This window comes from Oryctolagus cuniculus, chromosome 1, assembly GCF_051225735.1.
Source record: "Oryctolagus cuniculus isolate XC-2025 breed Fujian yellow rabbit chromosome 1, ASM5122573v1, whole genome shotgun sequence".
Classification (NCBI taxonomy): Eukaryota; Metazoa; Chordata; class Mammalia; order Lagomorpha; family Leporidae; genus Oryctolagus; species Oryctolagus cuniculus.
This window is the reverse complement of record NC_142867.1, coordinates 115,944,628-115,959,993: the sequence shown is the minus strand read 5'-3', so window position 1 is coordinate 115,959,993 and position 15,366 is coordinate 115,944,628. Positions and strand designations below refer to the sequence as shown.

The 15,366-nt window shown below is 46.7% G+C and overlaps 1 protein-coding gene and 1 pseudogene across 14 annotated transcripts in view; both read right to left on the bottom strand.

The window, feature by feature from the left end:
* Positions 1-15,366, bottom strand: part of GRAMD1B (GRAM domain containing 1B) — a 274,580-nt gene that overhangs the window by 151,022 nt on the left and 108,192 nt on the right. The gene's annotated exons all lie outside the window — the stretch shown is intronic.
* On the bottom strand, positions 1,601-12,097 carry LOC103350462 (U2 small nuclear ribonucleoprotein B'' pseudogene; annotated as a pseudogene).

Genomic DNA, 15,366 nt, shown 5'->3' with positions numbered 1-15,366 from the left:
CTGGGGTGGAGTTTGAGATTTGCAAACTACTTAAGTCCTACCCTACAGAAATGGTCCTATACCTGCACTGACTAATATCTAAAAACCAGATTTGGAGGCAGAGGGTTTTTTTGGGGGGAGGGGCAGACTTGCGTCATTTGCCAAATCTCATGGTGCAAATATTCCCATCATGGTGGATTTTTTATATCATTTCAATTGGCACTGAGAAGTGATGTGCACAATCAGTGTTTATAGGCTGACGCTAGCTAATCCCACCCCATGTAAGAAGGTGCCCAGACTGTTGCCTGTTAGCCTCTAAAGCAGCTCTAAACAGTCTCTTCCCAGGTTAGACTCCTCTGAGGTCTTCCTATGATGTCATGAGACGGAGTCCAGAGCTCTTTGCTGACAATACAAGGCTTTACAACATGGAACCAACTTGCCCAGCAGGAAGCTCAGCATGAACCCTTGAAAACTACTTGCGCTTCCCAAACATCATATGGACATCCATTCCTCTAAACTCTGTTCTCATTGTCTTCTCTGCTCTAAACATCTCTTCCATATCATCTGCATCTCCCACCAGGCCTACTGAGCCCTATGTCACGCAGAAGCCCAGCTGTCTCTTCCCTCTGCTACATTTGGGATGAATTTGTTGACTTCTTTCCTACTTGGCCCATAGCTCTACTCCTTTGGAGTCACCAAAGTAAGGACAAATCCAACCAAGTCTGAGTAGTTATCACCAATGGAAATAGTAGCTCTACCCATGCCTTAGAGAGAACCTATCAGTTATAAAAGAGAATATCTCCTTCAGTGCAAACACTGGCTGCTTTTTGTAATTCATTCAATACGAGATGCTGCATGCTAATATGCTGCAGTTAATACTAATACATCTTTCCAGTCTACAAAGCTTCCATGTACATTCTTCCAGCTAATCTTTGCAACTGCACAAGGTAGATAAGAAATATACAAGTCTGTAAATTCCAGTTTGAATATTAAAAAAAGACAACTCAAGGGGGATGCATGACCGTCTATGAAATGCTGGTGAGCATTTTCCAAGTTTTCTAGCCTTGAATTCTTTATTCTTTCACCTTGAGCACACTGTAATTCTAGACAATAGCATTCCCTGAGAAGGGGTAGATGGCAGGAATGACCTCACTAATGAAACTGGGGGGACCTGAGCTTGGGTGGAGGACGGGGGCACTGAGAAGAGCTTGGATGTGGATTGTGCTGAATGTCAGTCATCCCTGCTCCACAGGAGGCAGCCTCGGCCAGAAGACACAGCATCTGGGAATTCCAGGGAGCAAGCCCCTTGAAACAAGAGGTGACAAGAGGGCGTCCTGACCAGTTGGAGACAGTCTGCCAGGTGATGGCACCTGGCACTGGTCACAAAGTGGCCGATGAAGCCATCCAAGTCAGCAAGTTGTTTCTATAATACACAATACAAATAAAAGTTTACTGTACAAAATTTAGGCATTCATAGTTCACAGTTCACTAAGGCTAAAGATAGACTATTATTCTTTAAGTCCTTCACAAAAATTTCACTTTCACTCCTACATCCCCAAAATGGTATCAACACAAACACTAAGAATAACGCCAGTTCCTTTAGAGACAACTATTCCTTGTGTTACTTCTTGGCATAGGTGATCTTAATGGAAATGGGCCAGTGTGATCTTAAATCTGTGTAAAGCATCCCTGGAGGCTCCAGCCTGCCCATCATTTTCAAATTCAGCAAAAGCCATCATGCCTCCCAGGTACCAAATGTACTTCCTCAAAACCAGGGACTGATTAAACAGCAGGGACAACGTCATCTCATGAGTCTCTTCCAGTTAGTCTTTTTACTGTTATTATTATTATTTATTTGAAAGGCAGTTACACAGAGAGAGGAGGAGACAGAGAGAGACTTCTTCCATCTGCTGGTTCACTCCCCAAATGGCTACAACGCCAGGGCCAGGCTGTGAGGAAGCCAGGAGCCTAGAACTTCATCCAGGTCTCCCACATGGGCGGCAGGGGCCCAATTACTGTGGCCATCTTCAGCTGCCTTCCCAGGTGCATTAGCAGGGAGCTGGATTGGAAGCGGAGCAGCCAAGACCCAAACCAGTGCCCATATGGGATGCTGGTGCCATAGGTGGTGGCCTAACCCACTGTACTACAACACTGGCTCCTCTTCTGGCAAGTTTTCAAGGAATGGGGAAAACAGGGACCTGAGCATTTGGTGTTGAATTTCCTTGGTCACTAGCTGAATTAAATGTTACATAATCAGGCTTTTTGTTTACAATTGCTACAGCATGTTCCACAGCTTTGGCTTTTTTCTCTTCTTTGTCAACAAAAGTGCCACAAATTTTAGATGTTATATCACAATCAGTTTTTGCATACTGGATTGCACTGGTTTACCACAAAATGGAAACCCTCATAACTGTCTCAAAGCATCTGTGGGTGATGCCAGTTCCTTAAATCTAATAAGACCTGCACCTTCATCTTCATGGTCTTTAAAGCTGTAATGTTCACCAAAAAGCCAAACTGAGAAACCAGAACATAAAGGGATCTCTTCAGTCCTTCTTTTTAAATCCTATCATCTATATTATTTATGTAAATTGTATGTTTTGGTCTGATATCCAAGTTTAGGTTAAAGTGATCACATAGCCTCAGGCCTATACCATCTCCAATACTGTAAGCAAATTACTAACCATACCTGCAAAAAGCAATCTACACCTAAGGGTCAGAACAGCCTCAACAGCTAGCCAGCAAGAAAAACACAGCAAGTCAACTCAGACAGCACAATGTGCCAGGACAGAGGGCAGCACGGCCTCAGGCCAGTGTCAGGGCTGGGGAGACTTCACAGAGGCCAGCAGCAGTTGGCCTGTGGCCCAGGGGTAGTCCTTGGGGACCAGAGGGGCCAGTGCCTTCCCATCTGGCTGTGAGGCTGGACTCAAGGGCTCAGCCAGCCGCAGAGCAGAAATGGCGGTGCGCCGAGGGACTCTGCACAGAAGCAGGTTCGGAAACTCCTAATGACACTAACAAACGTGGTCCCTCGATTCCGGAGCCAACCTGGAGGAGATCAGGGCAGATTCCCCAGAAACAACAACCAAACTCCCACAAGAACATCCTGGAAGTCCAGGTAATAGGAGCACTGACCCACTGACATCTGATTAAGATCAAACTCAATTAGGGACAAATACGTTTCCAAGATTTTTCATAACTATGGCTTCCCAACTGGTAATTAATGTTGTCACCAACTGTCTGTTTCCCTCTAATTAACAGAAGTCAAACCTCTCACAAAGCTGGAAATACCTCCAGCTTCCTGCTAATGCAGACCTGGGAGACAGTGAGTGATGACTCAATAATCAGGTCCCTGTCCCCGACGTGGGGCACCTGGATTGAGTTCTTGGCTTCCAGCTTCAGCCCAGCTCAGCCTCTATCATTGTGGCCATCTGAGGAGTGAAGCAGAGGGCAGGTGCTCTCCCTCTGTGTGTTGGGGGGTGGGAGGGTGGTTGTCTGCCTCTCAAATAAATGAAATAAAACTTTAATAAGATAAAACAGCTGAGAAGGTAAGGGTGCTTCATGGAAAGTTCCTATTATCTTTTGATTCCATTTTCCTTGAACTTCTGATGCCCATTCACAGTCCTGAAAAGCCTGCAGGAAAGATACGGACAGCCTTGTGCTCTGCTCTCGAGGGCTAAGGAGAGAAAATGCTGATCTTTCCATGGCAAGGATGAATTCTTGGGTTCTAAAGGACAAGGGAAATGGGAGGTGGGGGATTCAGGAAGAAACTGCACCAAGAGCTCAAGGACAAAGGGACTGCAGGCTGTGCTGCTTTTCAGAAAGAACCCATTCAGCTTCCAGCCTCCCCTCCCAGGCCCCACTCCCAACCCCATCCCCACCCCCACGTCATTTGCCCTTAGCCCCAGGATACACTGGTTTATGGTAAAACTATTATCTTGTTGTTTTTCCAATTGGAAGAAATAAAAACAGTCCAAACCAAGGACTCTTGGGTCACCTAAACTCACAGAGAGGCCCTCAGGGGCTGGACCTGGGGCCAGGGTGTCCAAGGGTAATACCCAGTCTGCTTCCACAATGCCATTTTCCACATTGGATTGAACTGTATGTTCTCTGCCAAGCACCTGGTCAACTTGCTCATGAGGTCTATATACCACACAAGGTCACTTCGCTACAGTGAAGGCAGCAGGTACTGGAGAATTCCGAATACTGAGCACAAGAAAACAGAAGCTGAATAATACACAAATCACATTATCTAGAATTTGAGAATTTTAATGACACACACACACAATCACAGTGTTGCCCTGTTTCCAACTAACCTTCAAGTTCAGTTCTCAGACCCACCCCAAAGAGAGTGTAGGAGTTGGAGTCCCTAGCTTGCTAAATGCCGGTTCAATTTCTGCACTCTGGCCTGCTTGCGGGCCTGCTATAATGTCATGATAGGCCTCATCCTGGACCAGCCAAGGAGGCAGGCTGAGTCCTTGAGAACAAAGAAGGTATGCTCCCCTGGGATTTATGACCTCCTGCCCTCCACCAGCTCCCCTGGAATTTATGGCCCAATGCTTCCCGCCAGTTCCTCTCCCTACCATCTCCTTTGTGTAGCCTTCCCGCCACATAACGTATATAGCCTTTATGTTTAAATGAACCAACGAACATGTTAGGTCCCAATACCTTGCCATATAGAGAGTAAGAAGTTAACCTATGTAGATGACCTGCACCCTTCTAAGTGTGAGGCTATAAAAACTTCTCTTATGCAAACGAGGGGGCCTTTTGCCCGTGCACTGCTAAATGGCTGTGTGTGGGTAGGGGGTCCCAGCCCAGCCAGCTGGTAACAAATAAACCTCTGCTTTTGCATCTGCAACTATGCTTTGTGCATTGATTGGGAAATTCAGACTCAACAAGAGAAGGAGAAAAGAAGGATTCTGATGATCTGCAGGGTAGATAATTCATTCATTTAAAAAAACACTTTTTGACTGGCAGCGTGTAACAGCAAAAACATGAGAAGCAGACTTTAGGTGGACCAGGCCCTGAGTTAGAAGGTCACAGACACAGACCAGCCTAGAAACCAGCCCTACCCTCCAGAACCTTTTGTTTGTTTGTTTATAAGGTAGCTAATGTTCAAACTGAGCCCTATCAGTGTTTCATGTCTTTTCAAAACATTTTTTTACTTATTGTATTTATTTAAAGGAGAGAAAGAGACAGAGACTGCCCACCTTCTGGTTCACTCCCTCGGGTGTCTGCAAAGTACATGGCAGGGACTGAAGACGAGGATCATAAACAATCCAGGTCTCCCACGCGTGTGGCAGGAACGCAGTCACTTGAGCCATCACCACTGTTTTCTAGGGTCTGCATTGGCAGGAAACTGAAGTCAGGAGCCAGAGCCAGACACTCTGATATGGGATGTGAGCATCTCAGCCAAACAACTATCTCTATTCTTCCTTTTCTGTTTTTCAAACCTCATTCTTTTCTTTGAGTTTTTTTTGTTTGTTTGTTTTGGTTTTGGTTTTTAGTTTTTTTTGTTTGTTTGTTTGTTTTGTTTTGTTTTTATATCAAGAATACAAGTGAAGGCCAGCACCCATGGCACAGCAGATAAAGCAACCGCCTGCAGTGCCAGCATCTCATATGGGTACCAGTTCAAGTCCCGGCTGCTCCACTTTTTTTTTTTTTTTTTTTAAGATTTATTTTATTTCTTTGAAAGACAGAGTTACAGAGAGGTAGAGACAGAGAGAGAGAGAGGTCTTCCATCCGATGGCTCACAACGGCCGGAGCTGCGCCGATCCCAAGCCAAGAGCCAGGAGCTTCTTCCGGGTCTCCCACATGGGTGCAGGGGCCCAAGGACTTGGGCCATCTTCTACTGGTTTCCCAGGCCATAGCAGAGAGCTGGATTGGAAGAGGAGCAGCTGGGACTAGAACTGGCGCCCATATGGGATGCCGATGCTGCAGGTCAGGGCTTTAATCCGCTGCGCCATAGTGTCAGTCCCAACTGCTGCACTTTTGATCCAGCTCCCTCCTAATGAGCCTGAGAAGGCCCGGAAGATGGCTCAAGTGCTTGGGCCCCTGCACCCACCTTTGAGACCCTGAGGAAGCTCCTGGCTCCTGGCTTCACCCTGGCTCAGATCTGGCTCTTGCAGCCATTTGGGGAGTGACTCAGTGGATGGAAGATCTCCCTCTCTCTCTTTTTCTCTGTAACTTTGCCTTCCAAATAAATAAATCTTTAAAAACCAAAAAGAATACAAGTGTCCCATTTTTTAACCAGCCCCCCAGTCTTCCCAACTCCAAGGGCTGAGCATTGTAACCATAAATAATCTTTGATATACTGCTCCTTCTGACCTATACATCCTTCCCTACAATGACCACCTAGAAATGTTTTTCCAAACTCATGGTCAGCCAAGCACCTGCACGGGTGATGCTTAAACCCCACAAGGAGTTGTCTGAATACCTGATGCAAACTCTGCTGTGTGAGGCGGAGGTGCATTAAATGACTGTCCCCAAACAACACTGGGCAGGAGCTCTGACTCAGAGCCGGAGGAAAATTACAGCAGCACAAAGCACAAGTCCCCTTTAGTCTCCATCACCTGCCCATCTGCAGAGTTGGAACTTAACAGTACCCCACCCACACAGCCGTATCCCACATGCAGAATTCATGCTCACTTGCTCTAACCATGCACAACAGCCCCTTCTTCTCTGCCTTTCTGCTCATTACCCTGGGGAGACGGATGAGCAGGAAAAACCTCACCTTTCACTGTTTCCTTATGTAGGATACCATTCACCCCACAGATTAGAAAAAAAAAAAAAAAAAAAGCCATTTGCCAGGAGGGTGTTTGGCCTGGCAGTTAAGATGCTGTTTGGGATGCTAAGCATTCATATCAGAGTTCCTGTGTTTAAGCCCCTTTGCTGCTCCTGTTTCCAGCTTCCTGCTAACATACACTCTAGGAGGCAACAAGTGATGATGGTTCTACTAGTTGGGTTCCTGCCACCCACTTGGGAGACCCAGATTGAGTTCCCATCTCCCAGCCTTGACCATTGCAGGCATTTAAGGAGTAGACCAACATATGGTCTCTGTCTCTCTCTCTCAAATAATTAAAAGGGACAAGGGTTGTGGTGCAGTGAGTTAAGCCAAAGCCCGTAAAACCGGCCTCTCAGATCGGAGCACTGGTTGTACTTCCAGCTGCTCCCCTTCCAATTCAGCTCCCTGCTAATGTGCCTAAGGATGCAGCAGATGATGGTCCAAATACTTGCACCCCTGACACCCATGTGGGAGACCAGAATGAAGTTCCAGGCTCCTGGCATCAGCTTGGCCCAGTCCCAGTTGTTGTAGCATTTGAGGAATGAACCAGCAGATGGAAAATCGCTTTCTCTGTCTCTCAGTCTATGTCACTCTTTCAAAAAAGTAAAATAAAATTTTGAAAAATAAATTTTTAAAAGATAAACTCTTGGGGCTGGCACTGTGGCATGGTGAGTAGAGCCGCTGCCTGTGGTGCCAGCATCCCATGTGGGCGCTGATTCGGGTCCCAGCTGCTCTGCTTCCTATCTGGCTCTCTGCTATGGCCTGGGAAGGTGGTGGAGGACGACCCGGGTCCTTGGGCCCCTGCACCCACATGGGAAACCCAAAGGAGGCTCCTGGCTTCAGGCTGGTGCAGCTCTGGCCGTTGCGGCCAGTTGGGGAATGGACCTGCAGACGGAAGACTTCTCTCTGCTTCTCCTTCTCTCTGTGTAACTCTGACTTTCAAATAAAAAATAAATCTTAAAAAAAAGAGATAAACTCTTAAAAAAAAAAAAACAAGTCATTTGCTTCAAACTCTTCTCTCTGTCCATTTTCTTTTCAAGGTAATTTTAGCAAGATGATGAAATGGCATCACGATGACTGGGCTCCATCCCCAGGTTCAACGGAGGGAGAGTCTCACATGGATGAGGGACGTCAGCTTCTGTGCCTAAGGGCCCAGAATGCTCGCTTGACATGGGCTCACACTAGTTTTGGGTCCATCACACTTTGAGTGTTGAAGTTACACGCTGTTTTGCCTTCTTATCACCACCCCACAGAGAACACCAGGGATCCCCAGCTGTGGACACACAACTCTCTTCTCAGCTCTCTTTTTCACTTCCTGCAAACAAGCTGTGTGCTCCATTGCCTGACTCAAAGCTTTCTCCTGCCAGAGGTGACCGCCTAATGGCCTTTTGTCTATCCTCATCCCTCTCCACAATTCTACAGCTTTTGAAACAATCCCTCCTTCTTGAGAAAAAAACAGCAAAGTATTTGCTCTAGGCTTAACTGCAAAATTCTTTAAGGAAAACACAACAAGCATTTATGGAGCACCTACTGTGTACCAAGAAGCTCTATTTGAGGGAATACAAAAATTTAAAAAGAGAGACCAGAAGATACATTCTGTCCTTAATAACTATCCAGCAGGGAAAGGACCATTCCACCAATCCATGACCTCCTGCAGGGTGGGATGGGTGGTGTGCAGCAACCCTCCACACCTGTGCACGGAGCCAAGCTTGCAGCAGAAATATTCAAAGAAAAATTTGCATTTGTACCCAACACATACTGACCTTTTTCCCTAAATAATACAGCAGGACAACTTACAGTCAGAGCCAGGGCCAGAGCTCGGCCCAGCATTTAAACTGTATTAGATAACAGACGTCGAGAGGAGATTTAAAGTATACAGGAGGATGTGCATAAAGTATATGCAGAGTTTACTTAAGGTTTGAGTATCCTCAGATTTTGGTATGCTCAAGGGTCCTGCACAAATCCCCTGCCAATACTGAAGGCCAGCCTTTAAAAAAAAAATTGATTTATTTGAAAGAGTAACAGAGAGAGAGAGAAGGGACACACACACACATTAAGAGAGAGAGATCTTCCATTTTCTGGTTCACTCCCCAGATGGCTCCCATGGCTGGGGCTGGGCCAAGCCAAAGCTAGGAGCCAGGAGCTTCATCCAGGTCTCCCTGGGGGTGGCAGGGGCCCCAGCACTTGGGTCCTCATCCGCCACTCTCGCAAGCACATTAGCAGGGAGCTGAATCAGAAGTGGAGCAGCTGGGACACAGACTGGCACTCATATCGGGGATGCTCCTGTCACAAGCAGCAGCTTAACCTGCTGTGTCACAACACCAGCCCTAGGGGACCACTTTCTATACAAAGCACAGCACTCACAGAAGAGAAAGAACACCCGGAGCCACATGGGAAAATCAACAGGGCTTCATGGAGGAGGAAGCACTTGAGCTGACGTGTGAAAGGTGAAGAGAATTATACCAGGCACACTGCATTCTACAGAAGGCAGAGCACACGGCAGAGCACACAAGCTGGAGGAGTGGTGCAGGGGCAGCCGGGGATCCAGCTTCCTGTTCTTGGAGTGGAGGTGAATACCGACAAGTACGTAACATCTGCACGGTGAGGGGCCCTAGATGCCCCACAAACAGGACTGCACCTCACCCCAGAGGCGGTGGAGAATTCTGAGCAGGGCAGGGGTTAGAAGGAATGACAGAGCAGGCCTACAAGGAATCCCGTTCACTGAGCAAAGGGGATGGAGGCTCAAGCTAAGGGGGTAGCATGAGGATGGAGAGAACCAGTTAGAGAGAGTCAGGCAGTGTCTAACTACAGGGGATGGGAGAAGGCAGAGGAGAAAGTTCAGGGTCCTGCTCCCTCCACTTGCCAGCTCCTGAAGGCAGTTCTATCTTCTTTGGCAGCCCTGCCACCTTTGCCCAGGCCAAAACAAAGGTTGGGCAACCAGTTACTTCCTACCATCTTCACTAATTACCCACAAGGTAAGTCCACAGCAAGTCTGCAGGGAACCCTGTGCCTTAGAATAAGGGCAGGAGGGCTGCTAACATGGGTTATGAAAACATTCAAAGGAGCTCCAACTGGGTTCCATGTAGCACACATAGACACTCACCTTGCAGTCATGCATGAAGTGACTCTCACCTATTCACAGCAAACACACAGGCACCACAGAGCGATCACAGGGGGCTGGGCTGCTCAGGAGCTTGGGCCCAGCTCCGGCTCTGGCTCTGACTCCACAGAACACAGAGTGAGTAGCACTGCCATTCTGATCTCAGTTTGCTACCTGTAAAATGAACAACGTGTGTGCTGGACAATCACTAAAGCCCCACCAAGCCTTCAAAATGCAAGGAAGCTAAGATAGCTCCCAGGCAACCAGTCTGACAGCTCAGGGGAAGGCCCACGGAAGGGCAGAGGAGGGAGGTGCCCGCTGTCCACGACCTGTGAACTGAACCAGAGGTGGGGACACAAGGCAGAGATGAGAAGGCACCCGAAGACAGATGTGGCTGAAAGACCCAGGACAGCAATGAACAGGCAGACACAGAAATGGGGCTTCCTGGTGCTTCTACAAACTCTATTTGATCCCTGTTTTCTTTAACAGTTATTCTCTTTCCAGTCTATCATTATATAGTTGTCTGCCATTCCACCCATGAAATCACAGACCAACATTCACCATGAGGAAGGAACCTAACACATGAACTAGTCTGTCTCCCTTTCAGAACAGGAAACCAATGGCCACAATGTTAAGAGACAGGTTTCTTTTTTAAGTTTTTTAGTTTAGTTTAGTTTAGTTTAGTTTATTTGTTTATTTTATTTTATTTATTTGACAGATAGGGTTAGACAGTGAGAGAGATAGAAGAGAGAGAGAAAGGTCTTCCTTCCATTGGTTCACCCCCCAAATAGCCACTATGGCTGGCGCGCTGCACCAATCCGAAGCCAGGAGTCCAGTGCTTCCTCTTTGTCTCCCATGCGGGTACAGGGCTCAAGCACTTGGGCCATCCTCCACTGCCCTCCCAGGCCACAGCAGAGAGCTGGACTAGAAGAGGAGCAACCAGGACTAGAACTGGCACCCATATGGGATGCCAGAGCCGCAGGCGGAGGATTAACCAAGTGAGCCATGGCGCCGGCCCCAGGGTTTTAACAGCATTGCAAAGAATAAAACTCAACCTGCTGACTCTCAGGGCTTTTCCCACACTGCCATGCTGCTCTTGGGGTACAAGAATCAAACACCCAGAGGGAGGAAAAAGTGTCTCAAACATCTGTTCCCTAAGCCTTTTGGTGCTGGTGCTCAGAATAAGCATAACTTCTAACACTTGGTCGGTTGTTCCCCTAAAAGCATGCGGGGTGTTTTCTATATCCTAGGCTGTTTTCTAGTGACTGGGAACATAATAACAACAGAAGGGGCATAGCTCCTGCTCTCAGGGGCCTGAAATTATTGTAGGTTACTATAGGGATGCAGAGGTGGGAGACAGATCATCAACATAAAGATCCTTATGAAGACGGTAAGATGGGGCCTGAGGAGGGGAGTCTCAATATAACAGAAAGATACATTCAGGTCGCACCAATAAAAAGGCACAAGACCACGACAAGCCCTCTAGTCACACCAAGTAATGGACCTGAGACTGCCTGCTCACCCACTGGGGATAGTGTACCCCAAAATCCCTGAATTCAGAAGTAGACCATAGTAATTAAATTTTAAAGCCCAAGGCAGCTTTCGTATTAAAAAATACATGGTAAGACTATGTTATCTTTCTTTTTGATCAAAATATTTGACATTAATACAATATTCAGTCTCAATATCAAGCAAACACATGCAATTGGATAAGATCATCATATGTGATATATGTGCATCTCATAACCAAAGTTTTTTGCTAAATTCCTAGAGAGTTCATTGCATGGGAAAATAAAAAGAGTTACTACATGGTTGTTGAAGCCGATACAATAATAAAATAAAATGTACACGGCCTAGACTTTGAGGCATGCAGATCACTCCTTAGTGCATGGCTTTGCCAGCTGCTCCGAGCACTGCATGCCCATAGCAGCTGTTTGCATAACAAATACAAAATGAGTGAGGGAGTGCAGGGTGAATGCCTATCAACAAAAGGGTTCTCAGTTGGAAGGGAATTCAGAGGCTGATCCTAGTGAAATCTGTTTTGATTTCAGTTTACCATAGATGATAGTTTAATCAATTATTTTCCCCTTCATTCAGTGTCACCACTATTGGGAGAAAAATGGACTTAAAAGCTTTTCTGTTTTCTTAGATGGCTCTTACACACAGTACCTGTTGAAACCATATTTGTTGTTGGTGTTGAGGAGGACGCAAGAGATCACAAAACTGATAAAAGACCGCATGCCTACAAAACATCACTCAGGCCGGTGCTGTGGCACAGCGGGTTAACATCCTGGCCTGCAGCACCAGCATCCCATATGGGCGCTGGTTCGAGACTTGGTTGCTCCAACTCCGATCCAGCTCTCTCTGCTGTGACCTGGGAAGGCAGTAGAAGATGGCCCAAGTCCTTGGGCCCCTGCACCCGTGTGGGAGACCCAGAAGACGCTCCTGACTTCGGATCGGTGCCATCTGGGGAGTGAATCATCACATGGAAGACCTCTCTCTCTCTCTCTCTCTGCCTCTCCTCTCTATGTGTAACTCTGACTTTCAGATAAATAAATAAATAAATATTTTTAAAAAATCACTCAGATAGAATAAAGTCAAGCATTTCTTAAAGGCATCCGAATTGCATGTGCCTAGTCCCATAAATACAGTCTCACAAAAGAAGGAATGAGCATTTCAGGACCACACAAAACCCACTCCCATCTCACAAATACATCATGGCTACCTCTTATATACTGTCTTGAACTCTTACCTTGGATATTTTTTACACTTTCTCTCCTGAAAGTTCTCACTCTTCATCTTCCCCTTTAGTACCAAGAATTGCTTCTCTCCTAATTATATCCCAAACCCAAGAATATACCACTCATCCCAAACTCAGAAGACAACCCTGCCCTCCATTCATTTAGGGTCCGTGGTACAGTCTTATGGCACAGAGGACATCAAAACTGCTTGAGCTGGCACCAAAGATTCATGAAGCCCTATCATAGGAAACTTAGCACCAGATAAGGAACTCATGGCATCCCCAGGGCTACTTCCTTGTCCCCACACCCTGACCCATAAGAAGGGATCAGGTTACAGAGGTGCTCCAGGAAACAGAAAGGGACAACACAGGCTGATTACACATGCAGCCCTAACCAACCTCTGGCCCCCCACCCTTGCCAGGTCTGCCAACCCCAAATGACTCAGCAGAGGTGCCCAGCAACGACCCCCAAATGACAAACAACCACAAGCATCAGGTCTGTCCTTTGGATCAGGTAAACTTGGCCCTGAATGACATCCATCTGAAAACACCTCCTGCCCTTAAGTTTAAAGGAGAGGAAGAACAGGAAAGAGAAAATGAGCACTGCCATGGATCAGGCACCTTGAGAGAAGTCCCACCTTTACTATCCTACCTTCACACTAATCTAAGAGGTAGGTATGATCATGACCCCCTACTCACACAAGCAGAAACTGAAGACACAAACAGCCTAAAGGAACACACTTTGCTCCTGGCTGGCATTTTACCCCCCAGAAGCAGGCTGGAAATTGCTACTGCAATAAAAGTTGCCCTAGCTTCAGAGAATCATCTATTGTGGCCTTACACGCAGTAGTGATAGGTGTGGGACATGTGGTCATGGGCCATTATGATTTGCAAAGATAAACACACTCTATTTCTCAGCATTTCTCAATCACTCTCAAGTTTATCATAAGCAGCAACTGGTGACTTTACATGTTCCACTACTTAGGCCACCTGGGTTCAGCTGAGCTCACTTACAAGAAGGAAGGCATCGTCCATAAATGTCCCTGAAGTAAACGGGTCGAACCCAACTGCTGACATCAAGACAAGTATCATGTCCAACAGGCAAATTAAAATTTATGGCTGATAAAGGTTTGAGTCACTATCCTAAGACACCAAAACACCTCGCCTGCCCTGAGGGAGTTCCAGGGATAAGAAATATATATCTATGGGTATATATACATACACACATGCATATAATATTTGAATACTTACATATATTAAGCACATATGTATTTGAAAAAACTAGCATGTGTACATATGTACATATTCTCCTATACTTGCCTACTAACCTGGGCAGGTAAGTTTGGAGCTACTCACGCAGTACCCACTATGATTTACTAACCCATGAGGATACAACTCAGCTGATTAGGACAGTGAGAGTGAATCCTTTCCAAACTCATACCCAAAGGGACTTTTTTTTTTTAAAGATTCCATTTATTTATTTGAGAAGTTGATTTACAGAGGGGGGGGGGGAGAGACACACACAGAAAGAGAGGTCTCCCACCTGCTGTATCACTCCCCAAACAGCTGCAACAGCTGGAGCTGAGCTGATCCGAAGCAAGGAGCCAGGAGTTTCTTCCAGGTCTCCCACACTGGATGCCGGTGCCACGGGCAGAGGCTTAGCCTACTACACCATAGCTCCAGCCCCTCCAAGGGACCTTAAACTAGTAGTCAGTAGAGTGAGATGCTCTAGGATTCCATCTGCTCCATGGCCGTAAGGGACGTGTTCAGACAAACGCACAGGTAATAACCACACAACATGCATCCTTTACTTCAGTGGTGCTTGTGAGACACATAACGGATCATTAGTTCCCCCCACCCATTGAAAGGAAAGTTGGATGGTCCTACATGCAGCAAAAAGAGAGGAGAGAAGTAAAAGGGCTGGTTACCATTCATCCACGGCCAGGACTCCCCAGTCAAGACAGCACCAGCCATCTTTACCTGAACTGTAAAAAGAATGAACAAGGCCCCATGCTGAGAGTAAACCTGTGATATCCTGGACCAAATACCCACCCAACTCTCCTTTCTAAGGAAGGTCTTCCCCTAGAGATGAGCCAATATAACAGTTACTGCTGTCCTCTGCTTAGAGGCACTTGTCACATTTTACAATGCCACATTTCTTCAAAATGATCTGCATTGACTGCCTAACAGATGTTTGATAAAAATCCGCTGTTGAACAGATGAGTGGATGAACAATAAACAAACTGAACTAAATCCTTTAAGAGCAGAGGCAGCCAGAGCTTGTGGCCAGCACACAGCAGCCAAGCAAGAAATGTTGGCGGAAGATGGGCTCTCTTCTCTCTGGCTGCCTGAATGTTTAATGCGTCCCTCCAAATTGGGGGAGGGGACCCAGGGGATGCAGAATTCAAAGCTTTTCACAGGAGCCGCAGCTTTAAGAGCATCTAGACATTGAGGAAACAGCTGGTTAGGAGGTTTAGTCCTATGTCCCAGTTCCTACAGATTTTAATTGTCCATACTATCAGCACATATATATGTGCCACAATACAATGTCAGACACATACATGTATTGTGCACTACACAGAAAGACCCAAGAGTCCAGTGTTGTGGCGCAGTGGGTTAAAATGCAACTTGCACCACCAGCATCCCATACAAGATCCAGCTGCTCTGCTTCCAACCCAGCTCCCTTCTAATGCACCTGGGAAGGTAGCAGAACACGGCCCAAGTACCTGGGCCCCTGCCGCTTGCGCTCCTGGCTTCAGCCTGGCCCAG